The 20486-nt window shown below is 39.1% G+C and overlaps 1 protein-coding gene and 1 long non-coding RNA gene across 13 annotated transcripts in view; one reads left to right on the top strand and one right to left on the bottom strand.

Moving 5' to 3' along the window:
• Positions 1-20486, bottom strand: part of DNM3 (dynamin 3) — a 563955-nt gene that overhangs the window by 50611 nt on the left and 492858 nt on the right. The gene's annotated exons all lie outside the window — the stretch shown is intronic.
• On the top strand, positions 1496-19326 carry LOC125155168 (uncharacterized). The gene is made up of 4 exons (XR_007148075.1): positions 1496-1555; positions 2776-2879; positions 7421-7586; positions 18575-19326. It is a non-coding gene; the product is annotated as an uncharacterized LOC125155168 (long non-coding RNA).

Genomic DNA, 20486 nt, shown 5'->3' with positions numbered 1-20486 from the left:
ATGTGTGATTAAGATTTAAAGGGCATTAAAATAAATGAAATAATTCTGAATAATAATTCCTGCCATTTCAACAAAACTTTTTTCTGATTTAACCATAGTTTCCATATTACTGTAAGTAACACATTCTACCAAGTCTATAGAACTCCCAAATCAAAGGAACCACAAGAAAAATATCTGGATCAAACACACGTTTGTAGCATTCCTCAAATACAAGTTTAAAAAAAATCTACCTGACTCTAGTAGATTACCCCAAGTTTCCAAACCACTTCTGTTTGAGCAATGATTTAGAATTGCAATTAAGACTATGAACTATAGAATCAGATGCCCTATATTCATATCTTGATTTTGTCACTAATTAGCTTTGTGACCTCAGTAAAATTAAAGTTAAGAAGTTAGTCATCCTCTCTAGGCCTTAATTTCTGTTCCATGGGAGGGGGTAATATTAGCATCAAACACATTTTATAGGGCAGAGCAGGTGTACAGACCAAATAAGGTAATGTAGAAAAGGTACTTAAGCATGGTGCCTGACATACAGTTAAGTGCTCAACAGAAATTAAATGTGTAACTTGAGATAATTGATGTAAATGACATAAATGACTTACATGAGGTTACAAAATTCATAAATACGAGCTTGGTTAAAAAAAATGCAGGGGTGCCTGGGTGGCTCAGTTGGTTGAATGTCTGACTCTTGATTTTGGCTCAGGTCATGATCTCACAGTTCATGAGATCGAGCCCACATTGGACTCTGTGCTGGCAGTGTGAGGCCTGCTTGGGATTCTTTCTCTCTCTCCCTTTCTCTCTGCCCCACCCCTGCTTGTGCTCTCTCTCTCTCTCTCTCTCTCTCTCTCTCTCTCACAATCAATAAACATAAAATTTTTTTTAAAAATTCAAAAATTGCCCTGCAAACTCTTTCTTTGAGAGTGTTTTCTAAAACAGAGAGAGAAACTGGGCTACAATCTTACCAATAAATATTTGTCGGCTTATTAGACTAAATGCGCCAGGTCCTTCACTGCCTACCTGAGTATGAGAATCACTGACTTCCTCTCTGGAAGCCCTTTCAGCTCTAACATTCTGTGACCATAAGGAAAGAAAGGTGCACGTAAGCTTAATATAAGCAGTCAGAGCCATTCAGAAATGTCATGTGACTGGGGAGCACCTATTAACTACAAGAATTCAAGCAAACTCTTCTGGGCATGCTAGAAAAAACCAGAGCTACAATGAGCAAGGTGAGCTAGAATGGATGAATCCTTCCAAAGATTCTGTGATTCAATAATGTGTCAAAAACACAGACACAGTCACTTCTTTTAGCTCTAAAATTATCAGGCAGTCAAAGAAGATAAGTAGATCTGCTAGTCAAAAGAGAAAAACAATAGCTTTTTCTGTAATATTTCTATGAAAAGGCAAAACAATTAATGGCCAATAATTTTTAAATGTGCTCGCACACACCATCTCAACTGGTCCTCAAAAGAATCTTACAGAAATAGAAGCATATGAGGGAATAAAGGATGTGACAGAGACCACTCGGTTCCATCACTTGTTAACCCTGTTAACTTGGGTAGGTTGATTAATCTCTGTGTACTTCAGTTTTCTGTCAGATAGAGTAATAATTGTACCTATTATAATTATTTCCTCTCAAGGAGTATTGAGTGGATTAAATAAATTGCCAGCGTAGAAATTCAGAAGAGTGCCTGGCACATAATAAACACTCAATAAATGTCAGCCATTACTATAATTTTTCTTTAGGAAGAAGGAATGAAAATACAGAGAGGGGAAAGGATGTGCCTAAAGATAATAAAGATAGTAAGACTGAAACAGATGGTAAGACTGAAATGTCCCCTGTGTACATTTCCTGCTCTTTATACACCACCTCACTGCTTTTGCTCATTAACAATTTCTCAGTGAAACTGAGTACTAAAAGTGAAATTAAAGAGAAAGTGAGAAATTTTTAAAAATTAGAACTTTTTCTTACTCCTCCAACAGGTAATGATAGTGTTTTAACATCCCAAAGAGATAAAATACAGCACTGTCCAGTAGAAATAAAGCGCAAGTCACATTTCAGTAGCCGTGTTAAAAAAAAGTAAAACAAGCAAGTGAAATGCATTTTTATAATGTTTATTTTTTTAAATATTCATTTACTTTTGAGAGAGAGAAACACATAGACAAAGCACGAGCAGGGGAAGGGGCAGAGAGAGAGGGAGACACAGAATCTGAAGCAGGTTCCAGGTTCCAAGCTGTCAGCACAGAGCTTGACGTGGGGCTCGAACTCACAAACCACGAGATCATGATCTGAGCTGACGTTGGACACTTAACCAACAGAGACACCCAGGTGCCCCTTTTTGACATATTTAAGGGCTGAGTTCTATCCACCCCAAATTTGTTGGAATCCTAACTCCGAGTCCCTCAGAATGGGACTATATTATGAAATATGATCTTTTAAGAGGTAATTAAATTACAATGAGACCAGTAGGGTAGGCCATAATCCACTATGACTGGTGTCCTTATTTGGACACAGGCGTACACAGAGGGAAGGCCATGTGATGACACAGAAAGAAGTTAGCCATCTACAAACCAAGGATGGAGGCCTCAGATGAAACCATCCCTGCTGATATTTTGCTTTGATCTCAGGTTTCTAGCTTCCAGAATTGTGAGAAAATAAATTTCTGTTGTTGAAGCCACTTTATTTTGTTACAGCAGCTCTAGCACACAAATGCAATATATAATTAATATAAAAGTCACTGATGTGATACATCCTTTTTTTTTTTTTTTTTGGTACAGAGTATTGAAATCAAATAGGTACTTAAAGCATATCTCAACATGGACCATCCATGCTTCAAGGGTTTAGTAACCATCTGCAGCTAGTGGCTATTGCCCTGGACAGTGTAAGTACGGAGTAGCAACATGATATTATATCTTTTATATAAAATGGTTTTTTAAGTTCTAAAAAAATATGTTTATTTTTAAAAACTTTATGAATGATTACTTAAAAATCTTATTCTTAAGTTCCAATTCCACTGCTAAAACAATATTGCTGATTCATTCTGATAAAAATGTTTACATTAGATTCATATTCTCAGAATGGCTACCTGATAAATCCTATGTTTCCTAGGTAAGTGTTCAGATTTGTATTTTCCTTTGGTCTTGGCATCAAATGAGATATTGAGAGACCATAAAATGATCTCATTAATAGGTTGTACAGCGAATTTTAATTTTGACTGAGATATTTGTCAGTATAAGGACAAACTTCAGTGAACATTTATGACTTTAGGATGACAAGAAGATAGAGTTATATGCTCTACAGGAATCCACCTGAAATGATGATGGTGTTGGTAGCACACGTCATTCTTCTCCCTGCACAAACGATTCTTCTAACTTACAGATTTTCCAGACCTTCAGCTGGGATCTGATATTAGCTTAATGATCATTTTGTTGCTCATGAGTATCTTAATCACAGAGACAAGATCTCCTTCTTCCCCAAATCAGATAAGTTTGCTAATAATGCATGGTTCATTGAAAAGTTTGTCAGAGGGCTAAGGATGAACTGGTATTGGGGAAAGCTTGAAGGTTTTAAAAACCGTAGGACTGTTTACGCATGTCTCAATGCACAGCCACTGAGGGCTGCTGGTAACTGGAAAAAAAACAAATGGTTTTGAAAGCCACTACTCTTGTGACAAATCCTGTACCTTTAAGGACTATGAGTACTCACAGCCCAGTGTTTGGTTGTTTTTACTCTTCTGTATGTACTCATCTACAGGATGCATAACTCATAGTTTTATTTGGAAATGGGTAATCTTTAGGTAAAAACAGGACAGGCCTTATATAACCTAAAGGATTATTGTTTCTTGACTTTTGGGGTTTAGGGATGTGTTCCTGGGGATAAGACATCTTTTCAAGGGGCGCCTGGGTGGCTCAATCGGTTAAGCATCTGACTTTGACTCAGGTCATGATCTCACAGTTCATGGGTTCAAGCCCCTCGTCAGGCTCTGTACTGACAGTTCAGAGCCTGGAGCCTGCTTCGGATTCTGTGTCTCCCTCTCTCTCTGCTCCTCCTCCACTCATGCTCTGTCTCTCTCTCTCAAAAATAAATAAACATTAAAAAATTAAAATAAATAAAAAAGAAATTTTTTCAATGACAATGTAAACATTTTGTGTTTTTGTTTACTATATTTTTTAAAAACCATAGTAACTTATAAATATATTTCTATCATTTCACACATTGATATTTGTTAGTATTTTTAAATTCATTTTTATTAAAACAATTAAAATTTTTAAAAAATGTTTATTTATTATTGAGAGGCAGAGAGAGAGACAGAGCATGAGTGGGGGAGGAGCAGAGAGAGGAGGAGACACAGAATCCGAAGCAGGCTCTAGGTTCTGAGCTGTCAGCATAGAGCCCGACACGGGCTTGAACTCATGAACCATGAGATCATGACCTGGGCCAAAGTTGGACGCTTAACTGACTGAACCACCCGGGCAGGCCTTCTGTTGGTATTTCTAAAAGATAAGGACTCCTTTTCAAAAAACAACCTTAATACCACTGCCACACAAAAAATATTTAATAAGAATCATTTAATATCAGTGACTACTTTTTAAGCCTTTCATTTGGGAAAATTCAAATATATGTAAAAGTAGAGAGAGTAATGAGAATAACAGAAATTAACCTCTAGGTGCTCATTACTCAGCTTCAACAATGCGCCACATGGCTGTCCTTGCTCCCTCTATATTCCCCAACTACTCTGAGGTAAACTCCAACATCGTGTCATTTTACCTGTAAATATTTCAGTATGCATTCCTAAAAGAAACGGACCCTTAGAAAACATAACCACAATACTATTATCACACCGAAAAATATTAATCATTTCTTAACTTGACGAACATAGTTGACCCTTGAACAACACTGGTTTGAACCATGTGGGTCCATTTATACACATTTTTTTTATAAACACAGTATAGAATACTGTAAATGTATTTTCTCTTCCTTATAAATAATATTTTCTTGGGGGACCTGGGTGGCTCAGTCGGTTAAGCGTCCGACTTCGGCTCAGGTCACGATCTCGTGGTCCGTGAGTTCGAGCCCCACGTTGGGCTCTGTGCTGACTGCTCAGAGCCTGGAGCCTGTTTCACATTCTGTGTCTCCCTCTCTCTCTGACCCTCCCCCATTCATGCTCTGTCTCTCTCTGTCTCAAAAATAAATAAACTTTAAAAAAAGTTAAAAAAAAATATTTTTTCTCTACCTTACTTTGTTGTAAGAATAAAGTATATAATACACAGAACATACAAAATATGTGTTAATTGATGGTTTATACTAATGGTAAGGCTTCTACTCAACAGGTTATTAGTAGTTAAGTTTCTAAGGAGTCGAGAGTTATACTGCACAGGGTGCATGGTTCCCCTAAACCCCACTTTGTTCAAGGGCCAGTGTTCACAGTATACTTCCCCAACTGTCTTTGAAAAAACTGATTTAAAGTTTATGTGTTGGAACTGGAATCCAAATAAGTCCATATACTATGAGGGGTAGATACATTTCTTAGGTTTATTTTAATCTATGGGCTTCTCCTCTAACTCATTCTCTTTCTTTTTGCCTTGAAATCTATTGTTTTTGTTCAAAAAGGCGGGAGGAGTGGGAGCAGGTCATTTGTCCTGTAGATTCTACCCAACTTCCCGGTTTGGATTTGACATATTTAATCCACCTGGATATCATTTCATGGGTTCTTCTACCACCTGTGTTTCCTATAATGTGGTACTTACATCTCTAGACTCAATTATTACTTTTTTAAAAAGTTTTTTTAATGTTTAGTTATTTTTGAGAGAGACAGAGTGTGAGTGGGGGGAGGGGAGAGAGAGAGAGGGAGACACAGAATCAGAAACAGGCTCCAGGCTCTGAGCTGTCAGCATAGAGCCTGATGCAGGGTTTGAACTCACGAGCCATGAGATGATGACCTGAGCTGAAGTCGGACGCTTAACTGACTGAGCCACTCAGGCACCCCTACTCAATTATTACTTTTTAAGTGACTCTTTTTGAGTTAGGGAGAGGCAACTACATCAAAATTGATATGCAGACTAGATACTAATATTGTAGAGTAGAAAATGAGCCCCTTATACACAGCATAAACACTATTTCCTGTTGTCCTCTTTGTAGAGTATTTATCTTGGTCTAAACTGGTTTATTAAATAGATAATTGTTACACTTAATCTATGTTATATATTAAGCATACAACATAGAATGAGAAATGTACTAGGTGCCCTGAGAAGTTAAAGGGAGGAACACAACACAATTTGTTCTCTTAAGAAGTTTACCATCTATTTGGGGAGGAGCAGATTAACAGGCAGGACACAAGGTGTCCTAATCACAGCGTGCAATAAATGCTAAGTGCTATGATAAAGCCTCTTAGTATAATCAGTTTTCCAAGAAAACAGTGATTATTCTAGAGTTTTCAGGAGCCAGACAGAGAGAAAGCATGTGAGACTTGGCCCGGTTGTATTGGGACATGCAGACATCCAGAAGACATGCAGGCAAGGGGAACAAAAGGAATGGAGGTAGACATTAGCTTGATATATTTGGGGAAATATTTGGGAGTGCATGGTAAAAGCATGTTGACTGGAAGGAGACACATTTGAATTGTGAAATGAGTGGCCTGTTGTGGAGAGTTCAAGTTAGGCCAAAGAGAGGAGATGCGACATGGTGGGCATGCAATGTCACCAGAAAGGGTATGATCAAATGGTGTTTTAGGAAGATTAATATGGCGGCCGTTTTCAGGCTACATTTATGTAAGGAGGGAAGGACTGGAAGCAGGGAGGCCAATTATGGTCTACGGTAGAAATGGCATGGTATATATCCAGGTACCCGGTCACAAAATGTTTCTTATAGGGGAGGAAAGACATGTGTTTAACATGAAGTTAAAAAAGGGAGCCAGTAGACAAAAGGTGAAAGATACCAGAGAAGGCAGTTGTGTACATGAGATTTTAGATGGTGTCAAAAGCAAATGAGATTTAGTGTATTGGTAAAGGAGGAATATTTAGAAAGATCTTCCTTCTATATCATATTCCAGCTATACCTAGCCATTCACTATTTCCAGATCAAACCATGCACACCACAACCTGGTGCCTTTGGCCATGCTGCCCCTTGAATGTGAATGCCCTTTTGCCTAAAAATCTGACTGCTAAAATCTTTCTGTTATTCCAGGTCTGGTCTATATGTTACCGCCTATGTGATATAACCTTCCCTAGAGAAATTAATTAAAATTGATCTCTCCTTCCTACATATTCATAGCTTATTTAAATGTTTCTTCTTCTTAAAAATTTACATTTTTTCCCATGAATATTATTGATTGCTTTCTACTAGGCTTTTTCCACTGTTTTTAATGCACTGCAGTTACTATTCTACAGTGCTCGATAAATGAAAGCGGCATCTTTCTTCTTGAAGGTTTAAGGGAAGGCCAAGAAGAGAATGGGGAAGAATGAAGATAAGGGTATTGGCAGCTTCATCCGGTTCACCTCAGTGCTCTCCCAGAGGGAGAGGCAACATGCCTGCCTAGAAGGAAAGTGAGGGATGGATGTGAAGGGAAGATCAGATTTGGAGCAGGTGCCAGGTGAGTCAAAAAGAGGTAAGAGGAGGAAAAGTTCCTTTAAATGTTGGGTACCATAAATTTGCAAGGACCAGGTTTTTGCAGCAAATTTTCTTTTAGTAGGAGTTCATAGTTAGAAGGACAGAGAAAGAAGACAGCATAAAGACCAGTCCACAATGCCTGGTGCAGTGAGCGTTACCATATTCAGTAACAAACATTTAACATGGGAGGGTGGGGGTGTGGCACAATGATGCCTCAGAGGACACTGAGATGATGAGCCGGCGTTCAGGTTGAGGAAAGAAACTAACACAAGCTGTCAGGCCAGGTTCTCAGTTCGGTTGCCAAGAATAGCCTGGTATGATTTTGAAGGATACTGATGCCTGGGCCCGGCCCACAGAGACTGTGATTTAATTGATCTGGGCTGAGGCCTGGAGCATCTGTGTTTTTAAAAGTGTCCCCAGGTGAGCAACCCTGCAGTAAGGAGATACAGATGGGGAAAAGCAGAAGGGGTTAGGGGACTGAAGGTTCTACTGAGGATAGAGTACAGGATGAAGTAAAAATGCTATTTATGGTCTCAGGTCTGAAAATTCCCAGGAAAAAGAAGGATCTGACTTTACATAAAAGAAAGTATCTATGTTTTAGGATCCAAATGTGATCTCAGCTAGTTTCCACTGGACAGACGTCATTATTCCCTGACAGTCATAATTGGCACTGTGGTAGGCAGATGGTTGAACGGTAAAATAAACTTTACAAAAAAAAAAAAGTTATTTCAAAAAGAAAGTTGCCTACCCCACAACAGACTTGCAGGGTCTTTCTGAGGCCAAGTGCGACAGAGGAGAGACAAGTGCCGAGAGGACACAGGACGCTCAGGAAATCTCATCTTGGCCAGACCCAAGGTCAGTCATTTCAGCTGATCACAAGAGACCTCCTGTGGGAGGCCTTGGAGCACCTCTCTGACTCCAACTGTAAAAATCAGGCTTAGCCCTGGTTTTCTTAGTAGCCATTTATGGCTCTCATTCATAAATTTGGCTAAGAGGTTTTTGAATTCATTTACATTTCCTGCCAGCACCACCTTTTGGGACCAAAGAGCTCCATAAGTTTATAACCTGCTGTGTGAAGTAGATTTCCTTTCATTTTCCCTAAACTTACTTCACTGTGTTTTAAAGAGTGCCCTCCTTGTCCTAAAAAGAAAAAGTAAACAGGATTATAAGATGAGGACAGATTGGCTGAAGTAAGCAGGGCAGAAAAAGAGCTAGGTGTTATAAGGAACCACAGACTACCTTAAATCCGAAGTATAGTTTTAAAAGACAAACATGGCTGGAATGCGTGACCAAGAGGGGAGCTGAGTGTGCCACACAACAATGGCTCCATTGTTCTCAGAACCCCCTAGACCCTTCCAGGGGCTCTGCATCCTGTTTGGGGCACCACTGCTCAAATGAAAGGGAGAACTTGAATGTTTAGCAGATATCAATAATACTGATTAAATCACTGGAAAAGAAAGAAAAATTCAACAAATGTGGATTTTTCTGGTTAGAGAAAAGAAAACTGTTCCATACAAACGGATCTAGGATATGACGTATAAAATGGAAAATAGTTGTTCTACATTTGAGTTAAAACACAAAGAGAAGGAACCGGCATGCATCAGATGGTCGTTCAGCTTTGCCATGAGAAGGAAGCTCCCGACACTGGCAGTTATATGTAGGACTGAGAAAACTATGCATTTCTTAAAAATTCCTATTTCCAGAATGATTTGGGGCTCATCTTGTCTTTGCACTTGCCTCAATGGATTTTAAAGACAGCTAACTGAGTTATTTACCTAAGATGCTTAGGAAATAAGCACCTTAGAAAATAAAGGAATTTGTGGTTAAAATATTAGTATGTATAATTTTTGGAACTATAAGGAAACAATAAGTATTTAAAAAACATATTAATTTTAGTGGGCCGAATAGTAAACCAAACTATCTGTTGCATTTTTTCCTCCAAGGTCTTAGTACGAAGTTGATTAAAGGAAAGTTTTGTGTTTTAATGGAAAATAGGGCAAAGGTTATGTGTAACAGGAATCCAGTCATGTAAAGCTTGCAGAACGCAGGTTAGGCTCATAAAACTGCTCATTAAAATGCTCTGTTCTGAAGCAAAAGCAAATAAATGAGCTCAAGGAAAAGAGCCACAGAAATCATCTAGAAATATTTCCATGAAAGACTGTGAAAATAGTCCTCCCTAGTCATAAGAAATGTTCAGTTATTGCTTATACAAATAGCCACACTTAAAAGACTTTTAAATACCTTCCCTGCAATGCTGGTTTTGACCTTCTGCCAAGAGCTACTTAGTGTTTTTTTTTTTTTAATTTTCTGAATAGACCATATGATGAGCAAAAAATAAAAAGGCACACACACCAGAAGTTTTAAAAACAGCATTAGCAGAATAGTTATTAACCCCACCCCCAAATTCTGGTTTAAATTTAGCAAATTTACAAGTTCTACACTGGTTTAAAACCCCAATCCCAAATTACAGAAATGAAGACCAAAAGAATCTTGAAGATTTACAGAGTTAGAATTCTCTATAGTTCATTATCTTCTAGTACAGAAAACGTAGATGGAGGAATTTAAATTAATAATGGTAATGTCTTGCTGGCAGAATAATGAGCAGCAAGAGAACTTCTAAGAAGGCAGTTAGCCCCAGAGCAATTCAGACAGACCATGCTTACACAACGGCTGGCTGGTCTGTAAGGCCTCAAGCCAAAAACAACACTGACTGCCAGCAGTGCCCATCACTTACAGAGGGAACGGCACAACTTGATGCTGATGAAGTGTGTGTCGGGTGGGGGGTGGGGTGTCCAGACACGTATCTTATTTTTAATGTAAATTCGGTGATGCCCTCTTCCCTGTCTGAGTCACAGAGGGGCGACCTGGTGCAATCCCAGCATGTCATGGGATCAACCGGAAGGAGGCCAGCTTACCGAAAACAAAACCGCTCCAGAAAGCAGCATCAGTAGTGAGGCATGTGGTCTGAATTCACACCCTACTGCTCTATCTGTGGCTTTTCCTTGCACCATTTCCATAGCCTGTTGCTCCCGGGAGGGCGTTAACAACAGCATGGATGTTCTGCCCACTCATTTTCTGTTTTTGTTTTTTGCTTTTGTTTTTTTGAAGTAGAAGGAATTACCAATGGCAATACTCTTTTTTTCACTCCAATCTATCTTAAGAAAAGCAGTCTGCAGCTCACTGGTGAGACAAGACGCATCAAACTGAGAGAGATTCCTTTTAAAAAGCAAGGCTGGATTGCAACAGGCTTCCTGCCAACATTCAATCAGGTTTTGTTGTTGTCCTCCTCGCTGCTGCCGCTGCGCCTTTTCACTTTGGTGGGGAGGGAGCTGACTGAGAGCCTTGGCTAAAATAAAAATACAGAACTATTTTACGCAGCTAAACCAACTCTCACATCCTGTGAGATAGCCTAGACATTTGATAAACACATCTTGGCAACAACAGCTCATCTCTTCAGAGTTAGCTATGAAAAGGGTATTTCCTAATTCACCCCACGCTAAACAAAATCATCTGCTGTCTTTTTTCCCACTGGCCTCTAACATACCTTATTCTGGAATGACGCTTTCCTTTGCTTGGGTAGATTTTGAAAATCAGCATTATCCTTTCCACAGTGGTAGTTTACATTTTACCTACCTACCTACACACACACACACACACACACACACACACACACACACACACGCATTCTTGCACAAGTTAGCAAGATTTAAAGCCTCTCATTTTTTATTCTTGAAACCCCGAAAGGGAAACTGTTCTTCATGTGCCAAGGAATACAGCCATTCATTATTTTTTCTTCCTTTCTCCCTGTATATCCTCCCAATAGGATTAAAAGCAGTCTGGGGAGTGGAGTATGGAGGTAGAGGGAGAGGGGGTGAGAGGGAGGCACTTTAATAGCCTCTACTACACGGATTCAACACAGTAGGGACCTTGTGCTTCAGACTCCAACTGTTTCCTTCCTTTTAAGCCTTGCACTTGGCCCTCTTCTACTGAAGCCATACACTGATATCTCTGGACAGAGGAGGTAACTAATAAATGGGCCTTTCTGAGAATGAGGGAGGATGGAGAGGCCTAGGAAAACTATCACAACCCTATCTTTGATTTTTTAAAATAAATTTCATCTTGAAAGAATTTGTTTTACAAAAAGGTTGCAAAACTAATACAAAGAATTCCTGTATACTCTTGACCCAGATTCCTTAAACGTTAACATCGTCTGAAACCACACAATCACGGTCAGTCAGGAAATTTTGAAAAGTATTGGCCAGTTATTTTATGGTGTCTCTCAGTTCGAGTTTATCTGATGTTTCCTCATAATTAAACTTAGGTTATGCATTTTTTCCCTACTAAAGCCACATAAATGATGTATCTTTCTCAATGCATTACCTCAGGAGACATGTGATATCAGTCTGTCCTGTTGCTAGTGATGGTTAAGATGGTGTATACCAGGTTTCTCCACTGTAACATTTCTATTCTTTTCCTTTCTAGAATTAAGAAGTATTATTTGCATGCTACTTCGAGAGAATGTAACTATCCTGTTTCTCATCATACTTTCACCTACTAATGTTAGCATCCATTGATGAGTCTTGAGAGAAACAATTACTACTACGGTGTTTTGCAAATGGGGATTTTCTAGCTTCTCTTCTAATAGTATCACTTGGAATTATACGTAAGGAAGAGCTTTCCCTTCTTCATTTAGTTACTCAGTGATTGATTTACAGAAGTATAGTTTCTTATTTTATTCTATGGGTTATAATCCATTACGGTCATAATTTTTGTTGCCGACATTGTCCCAGATTTAGTCACTAGAAGCCTCCCTCAAGTTGTCTCCTGTATCCTTAAATATGTTCCCATCATTTTTTGAGTACTTCTTTACCCTCTGACAACATAAGGTATTCTGCGGTCTTTTTGTACTTTCTCCAGTCCTGAATTTCTCCAAGAAGCTGTCAGTTCCTTTAATGGGAAAATAGGATAGGGGTGCCTGGGTGGCTTAGTCGGTTAAGCGTCCGATTTCAGCTCAGGTCATGATCTGGCAGTCCATGAGTTCAAGCCCCACTTTGGGCTCTATTCTTACAGCTTGGAGTCTGCTTCAGATTCTGTGTCTCCCTCTCTCTCTCTGCCCCTCTCCACTCATGCTCTGTCTCCTCTCTCTCAAAAATAAACAAACATTGAAAAAAAAATTTTTTAATAGTATAAAATAATTCTACCTTTGCTTGTCAGTCAGAGTGAGTCCATAAGTCTCCTAGTGGTAAAAAGTCACCACCATGTGGGTTGGGAGAAACAAAGGCTCTGAACTTCCAGTGTTTTGGGGGATAAAATTTTCACAACTATAAACTGCAATAAAATATGTCTTTCCCACTTCACCCTAAATTGGAAATCCCTGGTAAATAATAGAACTCACATAACTGAATGCTCAGGATCAACAAGATATATATTTTTTGAAATCGGAAGTATTGTGAGATTGTGATTTATAATAAAAAATATACATTTGGTCTTGGTCTTGTTCTTGGCACAGAGCTCTCAAAACCCTTAGAATTTTCTAAGTGATAAGAGTCAGACACAAAAGTGTCCTTTGTTATTGACAACAAGCCCCTTCAACCACACCTGTGTTTATATTAATGAGGAGGCTTTTGGAAAGCACCTAAGGATGGGGGCTGGTTACCAGTGGAACCAACCGTGATTGATTACAGGGTTGGAACTTTCAGCTTCATCCCCCTCACCTCTGGGGAAGTGGGGGGTGCTGGAGATTGTGTTCATCGCCAATAGCCAACGGCCAATGATTTAATCAATTGAGCCTCTGTAATGAAACCTCCATAAAAAAAGGGGGTGGGGTTTGGAGACTTTCCAGGTTGGTGAATATGTGCAGGTACTGGGAAAGGGGTATGCCCAGAGAGGGCAAGGACACTTGGTGTCCTCCCACATACCTTGCCCTGTGCATGTCTTCCATCTGGCTACTCCTGAGTTAAGTCCTTATATAGTAAACCACTAATCTAGTAAGTAAACTGTTTTCTGAGTTATCTGAGCTGCTCTAGCAAATTATCAAACCACAACAGGGGGTTGTAGGGACTTCTGAATTATTTGGCAGGTTGGTCAGAAGCACAGGTGACAACCTGAACTTTTGATTGGTGTCTGAAGTTGGGTGAGAGAGTGGAGCACTCTTAGGGAATTGAACCCTTAATCTGTGAGGTCTGACGTGCCATCTTCTGGTAGGTAGTGTCAGAATTGAGTTAAATTGTAGGACCAATCTGGTGTCACAGAATTGCTTAATAGGTGGAAAATGCACACATCTAGTTTCAGATGCAGTGATGTGCAGCAGAGTTGTGTGAGAGTAGAGGACGTGCACAGAGGAGTGTGTTTTCTTCTTAGAGATACTTATGGATATTTCATTGTAAACTAAAAACCCACCCCAACTTTTGTTATGCTTACCACGGTATAATTTGGAGTAAAACAAGTAAATCTTTTACTAAAGTGCTTTAACATTGTTTTTCTGATTGTTTTACGAGGCACAGGTGAACAAAAGACAATTAAAACTAAGTGGTAATATAATTAAGTACATAATAAACTGTTTAGTTTTGTGGGGAAATAAAACTCACTATTCACATGGCTTTTAATTACCAGACATTATTATTATTGTTGTTTTCATGTTGGCTTAGATTTACCTAAATGTTTATCCCTTTCTTTGTCCATATATATTTTTTTTAACAGTTAGTTATTTTTGACAGAGAGAAAGTATATGTGAGCGAGTGAGTAGGGGAAGGGCAGAGACAGAGGAGAGAATCCCAAGTAGAGAAAGGGAGGAAGAGAGAATACCAAACAGGTTCCACACCATCAGTGCAGAACCCAACGCAGGGCTCGAATCCATGAATCGTGAGATCATGATCTGAGCTGAAATCAAGAGTTGGACACTTAACTGACTGAGTCACCCAGGCACCCCATTTTGTCCATATTTCTTATGGATCATTATCCTTCTTCCTAAAATACTTCTTTAAGAAGTTCTTTTTGTGTGCATCTGTTGGTGGTAAATGCTGTTTGTTGTTTAAAATGTCTTGGGGCGCCTGGGTGGCGCAGTCGGTTAAGCGTCCGACTTCAGCCAGGTCACGATCTCGCGCTCCATGAGTTCGAGCCCCGCGTCAGGCTCTGGGCTGATGGCTCGGAGCCTGGAGCCTGCTTCCGATTCTGTGTCTCCCTCTCTCTCTGCCCCTCCCCCGTTCATGCTCTGTCTCTCTCTGTCCCAAAAATAAAATAAACGTTGAAGATTCTGACCCTCTAAAACCTTGTCATCAGATATTTAAAAAAAATAAAATAACGGTCCTATGAGTGGTTTGGACTGCTAGGGTAGGGCTTCCCATATCATCTCCCATCACCTTTTAAAAAAAAAAATGTCTTTATTATACCCTCACTTTAAAATAATGCTTTAATTAGGTTATTCAATTCTAGGTTAACAATATTCTTCTCTCTATACTTTGAAAATTATTCCATTATTTCTGGTTTCCATTGTTGCTCTTAAGAAGCCTTAATTTTTGTTCCCTGGAAGTTTATCTCTCCTTTTTCTCTGGATGCTTTTAAGATCGTCTCTTTGTCTTTGGTGTTTGGCAGTTTCATTACAACGTACAGCTGTATGTTATCTGTGGTTTTCCTAGATCTTAGAATTCATGACTTCTATCAATTTTGGAAAAATTTTAGTTACTCTCCCATTCTCTTTTAGAATGATGATTAAACATGTGTTAGACTTTCTCATGCTATCTTTCATGTCTCATATCTTTCCTATCTCTCTGTCTCTCTATGCTGCATTCTGGGTGATTTATTCAGTTATGCAGCCAGTCGTGTGTAGGAACTAGCATGTGCCAGCATATGGGAACCAATTGACAGTATCTATTCCCAATTCTGCATTCACTGTCATCACACTGGTGATTTAAATTGGCCATTGTAGGGGCGCCTGGGTGGCGCAGTCGGTTAAGCGTCCGACTTCAGCCAGGTCACGATCTCGTGGTCCGTGAGTTCGAGCCCCGCGTCAGGCTCTGGGCTGATGGCTCAGAGCCTGGAGCCTGTTTCCGATTCTGTGTCTCCCTCTCTCTCTGTCCCTCCCCCATTCATGCTCTGTCTCTCTCTGTCCCAAAAATAAATAATTAAAAAAAAAACGTTGAAAAAAAGAAAAAAAATTAAAAAAAAAATTGGCCATTGTAGGAGTAGATACAGAATAGAAACTGGCAATGTTAAATTACAGGGACTTTTTTCTACTTCCCTGGAGAAATAATTATTAAACATTTATCAGAATGCTACTGTATACAATCTATTTCACTTAGTCTCTCTTGAGCTGTTTAATCTATTTGTGAAGTTTTAACTTCAATCACCATTTTTCATTTCTAAAAGTTCTATTTGGTTCTTCAAAAAATATACATTGTCTTTTTTTTTTTAATTTTTTAACGTTTTATTTATTTTTGAGACAGAGAGAGAGCATGAACAGGGGAGGGTCATAGAGAGAGGGAGACACAGAATCTGAAACAGGCTCCAGGCTCTGAGCTGTTAGCACAGAGCCCGATGGGGGGGCTCGAACTCCCGGACCGCGAGATCATGACCTGAGCCAAGATTGGATGCTTAACCGACTGAGCCACCCAGGCGCCCCTACATTGTCTTTTTAAAAAAGTTGTTCTTTTCTCAAGTTTGTGATTTGCTCTATTTAAACATTTAAACATAATCCAAACTCTTTTCTATTGTTTGTTATTCTCTCTTATTTTAAAAAGATTTTTTAAAGTTTATCTTAATTTATTTTGAGAAAGAGCATAGGAGGGGCAGAGAGGGAGAGGGAGAGGGAGGGAGAGGGAGGGAGAGGGAGGGAGAGAGAGAGGTAGAGAGAGAATCTCAGGCAGGCTCTGTGCTTTAGCACAGAGCCCAATGTGGGGCTTGAACTCATGAACCGTGAGATTATTACCTGAGCTGAAGTCAAACACTTAACCGACTAGGCCACCCAGGCACTCCAGTTTGTTATTCTCTTGACTCACTCACGATGGTTTCTTTTTCTCTTTTGTCTTGTCTTGTCTTTTTTCTTTTCTTTTCTTCCCTTCTTTCTTTTTTCTTCCTTCCTTCCTTCCTTCCTTCCTTCCTTCCTTCCTTCCTTCCTTCCGAGTACTTTTAAATGCTGGATTGTGTATTTAGGTTCAACTGGGCTTTATTTGTGTGAATCCTATTAGGACTGGTGTGAGGCTGTGTACCTTCAGAGAGTATTTATGTTTCTGTGGGCTCCCAGAATGGCTTCCACCCAGGGCCACTTTACGTTAATATCTCAGTTTTCATTCTGCTTGACCACGTAAGTGGTACAAACTTGACCCCCAAATCATATGGATTCTCTAACAATGGATTCTCAAAGATGTTTGTTTACCCAGAATTTAGGGTGAGATAAATAACTTTGTTTTCTTCCATTCCTGGTAGATAGATTCTTCTAGCAGGGGTATATCTTGGAGGGTCCTGCTTACTGCAGAAGGCTTGGTTTCAATTTTCCAACTTGTTCTGGCTGACATCTTTTCCCCTATCCCCATACGACTGTGTAAACCCAAAAGCTCTTGAGTACAGTGATGGCAAACACCCCAAGGACAGCTGTGGCCTCACCATAGTCTTAACCCTCTACTTTCCTGTTCCCTCTTTATTTTGGCCACCACAGTGTTTTCTCATCTTTCTTGTGTGCTCAATTAGAAATTTAAAAGAGCACTTCTCACACTGTCCTCAAAATTTCTAGATGTTTTGAAGTCAAGACAGCTAGTCTAAAAACTGCTGAAATCAAAGTCCACATGCCTGTAAAAAAGATCCTTTCCTAAGCTTAGAACAATTTAGAATTATAAAGATTTGAGAACTCTGATTGGTGCTAAGTCTTTTCTTTTACTTCAAAATATTCTATAGCAAAACATTTATATCCCACAGGCAGACACACACACACCCATCGACACACTATACATTAAGTACTACGATGTGCTGACACTATTATTAGCTATTCAGAATAGCTACTGAGCCTTGCAAAACACTTTGTAAACCATGAATAAGTGGAATCAGAGGTTGATACTCAGAGGAATTTACATCCTAACCACCATTTTTTTTTTTTGTGCCAAATTTTGGGTTCCAAGTACTTTAGACGCCTAGATTCATTCGATGCTAGTAACAATCCTGTGTACTATTCCTATTAATATGAATATATACTTTGTATAGAGTAGAGGTATACAATTTTCAAATTGTTTTACTTATATAATTGGTTTTGAGTTTTTTTTTTTTTTGAGAGAGAGAAGAGAGAGAGAGAATCCTAAGCAGGCTCCACACTCAGCACAAAGCCTGACGTGAGGCTTAATCTTGCAACCCTGAGATCATGACCTGAGCTGAAAGCAAGCATTGGACACTTAACCGAGTGAGCCGCCCAGGCACCCCAAGGTTTTGAGTTTTCATATAGACAGACTTACTTAGACTTATTTCCTTTTTCAGAAACCAAGAGTCAAAACAGATGCATGATTTTTTCCAAGGCCATACAATAGAAGTTGAAGAGGTAGAATAGAAAGTCAGTTTTCAAACCTCTAAGTTCAGTGTGATCAGCACAGATCAATCAGAAAAACTGGGGCATTTCCCCATCTCTATGGGGAAGAAAATCCTATTGGAACAGAGGACTCCGGGACTAGGTCGGGGGGCCACATGGATATACGTTTGTAAAACATGGTTCCATTTTAGTTCAGTTTTAATCGTTTATATGTTTTTGAGGTGTTTTTTTTCTCCCCTGAGGTAACCCTCAGGAATGCTATAGTGATTTAGGAAATGTTTAGTTCAAAGAAGTTCTACAACAGAGATACTGGTACAGAGGACTGGTATGCTAACGGCCTGCTCATTCCCTGCCTTTCTATTTCCAATTAACATTCACATAAAAAAATCAGTAGTTCACTCATTAAAATGACTTTTTCATTTTGAATGCAATAACAATTTTCAGACACTGTCTCTGTACCTTCACAGGCAAATCCTTACAAACCAGTAAACTGGGACTCTTCATGAATTCTTGCACTCTCAGTGAGATTTGTAGTGACAGTTTTCGGTTCAAAAGTGCATTCTTGTAACTAGACTACATGGGATCATCCAGTGGAATGAAGTCCAGTATCACATACACAGCTGTACTCTGAGAAGTAATTTTAGACGTCAAGATAATGTATGTCGAAGCTGTGCAAAACCACAACCCACCAGTGGATCACGATGCCTTTTGGCAAATGCTGTTTATTGTGTTAGTCTCTGGCTGTACAATGATCTGGAAAGCTGAACGACTGGAATTTGTCACTTAAGCCATTCATCCTCAGCTGCCAAGAGGTGGGCACATTCTGACCTCTGGAATTAAAGTTGGGCAGAGTTCCATACACTATCCTACTAAGAATGTGGTCACTATAGCTCCAATAAAGACATCCTGTTTCAGCAATACGGTGTAAAGAAAACTTCACAACTATCAAATGGTTTGGATGTTTTCCATTCATTTTTAGTTGGTAGACGTCCATTTTCTTTTTAGTTATGTCTAAACTAATTGTGTGTCTTGATATTGCATTTTTTTCTATAGCTCTAACCTAAAAACAGCTGAAGTTATTTTCCTGAATACACATAAAAACTCCTGAGCTGAGACCTGATATATCAAGTTTCAGCCTGAAGAATTTTTTTGAGCCGATGGTTTATGCTGAAAACGCTGACAGATGTCGAACAGCCTCAGCAAAGCAATCTTTAAGGGAGTTCTGGGCAACAGCCCATGTGGCTGCTTTGAAAGTGCTAAATTCTTGTTGCTAAATAATTTTATTTAAAAAAAATCCTATGATTTATTATATTAATATTTTAACAGATATTTGGAGAAAGCCATCAATTAATTACTCTGTCGCTAAATTTTGGAACTTGTTAGTTCTTATTTTGCATTTTCTTTGGCCACAAGAAATTCTATATTCATCATTCTAAAGCGCCAGATAAGAGCCAGGCTTCAGAAATTATGACCTTTAAAGCATAAAGCAGATACAGAAAATTTTAAAACTGCTGCAAGAAGTCCCCGAAACCAAGAGAATCTAGATGGTAAACATCTGCTAAATTTGTGGCAGTGATTTTTCTTTCCTGGTATTTTAAAATATGAGTCAGAGGACTCAAACTACAAACTACATACGTCTGATCAGAAGCAACTGAATGTTTATAAGTATTCTACAGGGCGTTCGGACTGTCCCAGGAGGGTAATATTTTAAAGGACATCAGTGGATGCAAATGAATCTCAGCCATAAGAAGGAAGAAGAGGTGAATAGTACTTTTGTCTCTGGGAGACTTGGAATTTCAGACAGGCTCCATTTTGGAGAATTCTATTTAGCTTGCCTGCATTTGCTGATGTTGTTTCAGTTGGGAATGGGAGAATGATATTCCTTATCCCTGCATCCTGAACTGTTCAGCAGTGTTATGCTATGCTGTTAACAGCTGGCAAGTTCCATGGATATGCAGATGGAAGAGTTCCCCGCTGATATAAAAAGACCTTATGAATTGTGTCTTGTGTAAAAGAGAGCAAAATCCTTTTTACAAAGTAAGTATAACATGAGTAAGAACTGCAATTTTTTTCTTCCCCTGTTGGTCTCTAGCAAACTCTCGTCTCTGACAGTCTAATACATAATCTAGACACTTTACTGCATTGCTGTGCTCCTTGGAAAACTGTTTTTACATTTTTTTTCTCCAAAGCTAAGCACTTCCTTTCTTCCTTTCTAGTTACACCATGGTAGTTAGCAATCTTCTAAATGTCTGAATGCTGCATAAATAATTAAGTGGCACAGAATGTGTTGTTTTGCAAAGTAAAAAAAAAAAATCCACCCATCTAGATTCATGAGCATATTAAGTCATTAGCAAGAGGAATATTCCACCTACAAGAAAT

This window comes from Prionailurus viverrinus, chromosome F1 (assembly GCF_022837055.1).
Source record: "Prionailurus viverrinus isolate Anna chromosome F1, UM_Priviv_1.0, whole genome shotgun sequence".
In the NCBI taxonomy this organism is placed as follows: domain Eukaryota; kingdom Metazoa; phylum Chordata; class Mammalia; order Carnivora; family Felidae; genus Prionailurus; species Prionailurus viverrinus.
Note: the sequence above shows the minus strand (reverse complement) of the source record. Positions and strands in the feature narration are given on the sequence as shown.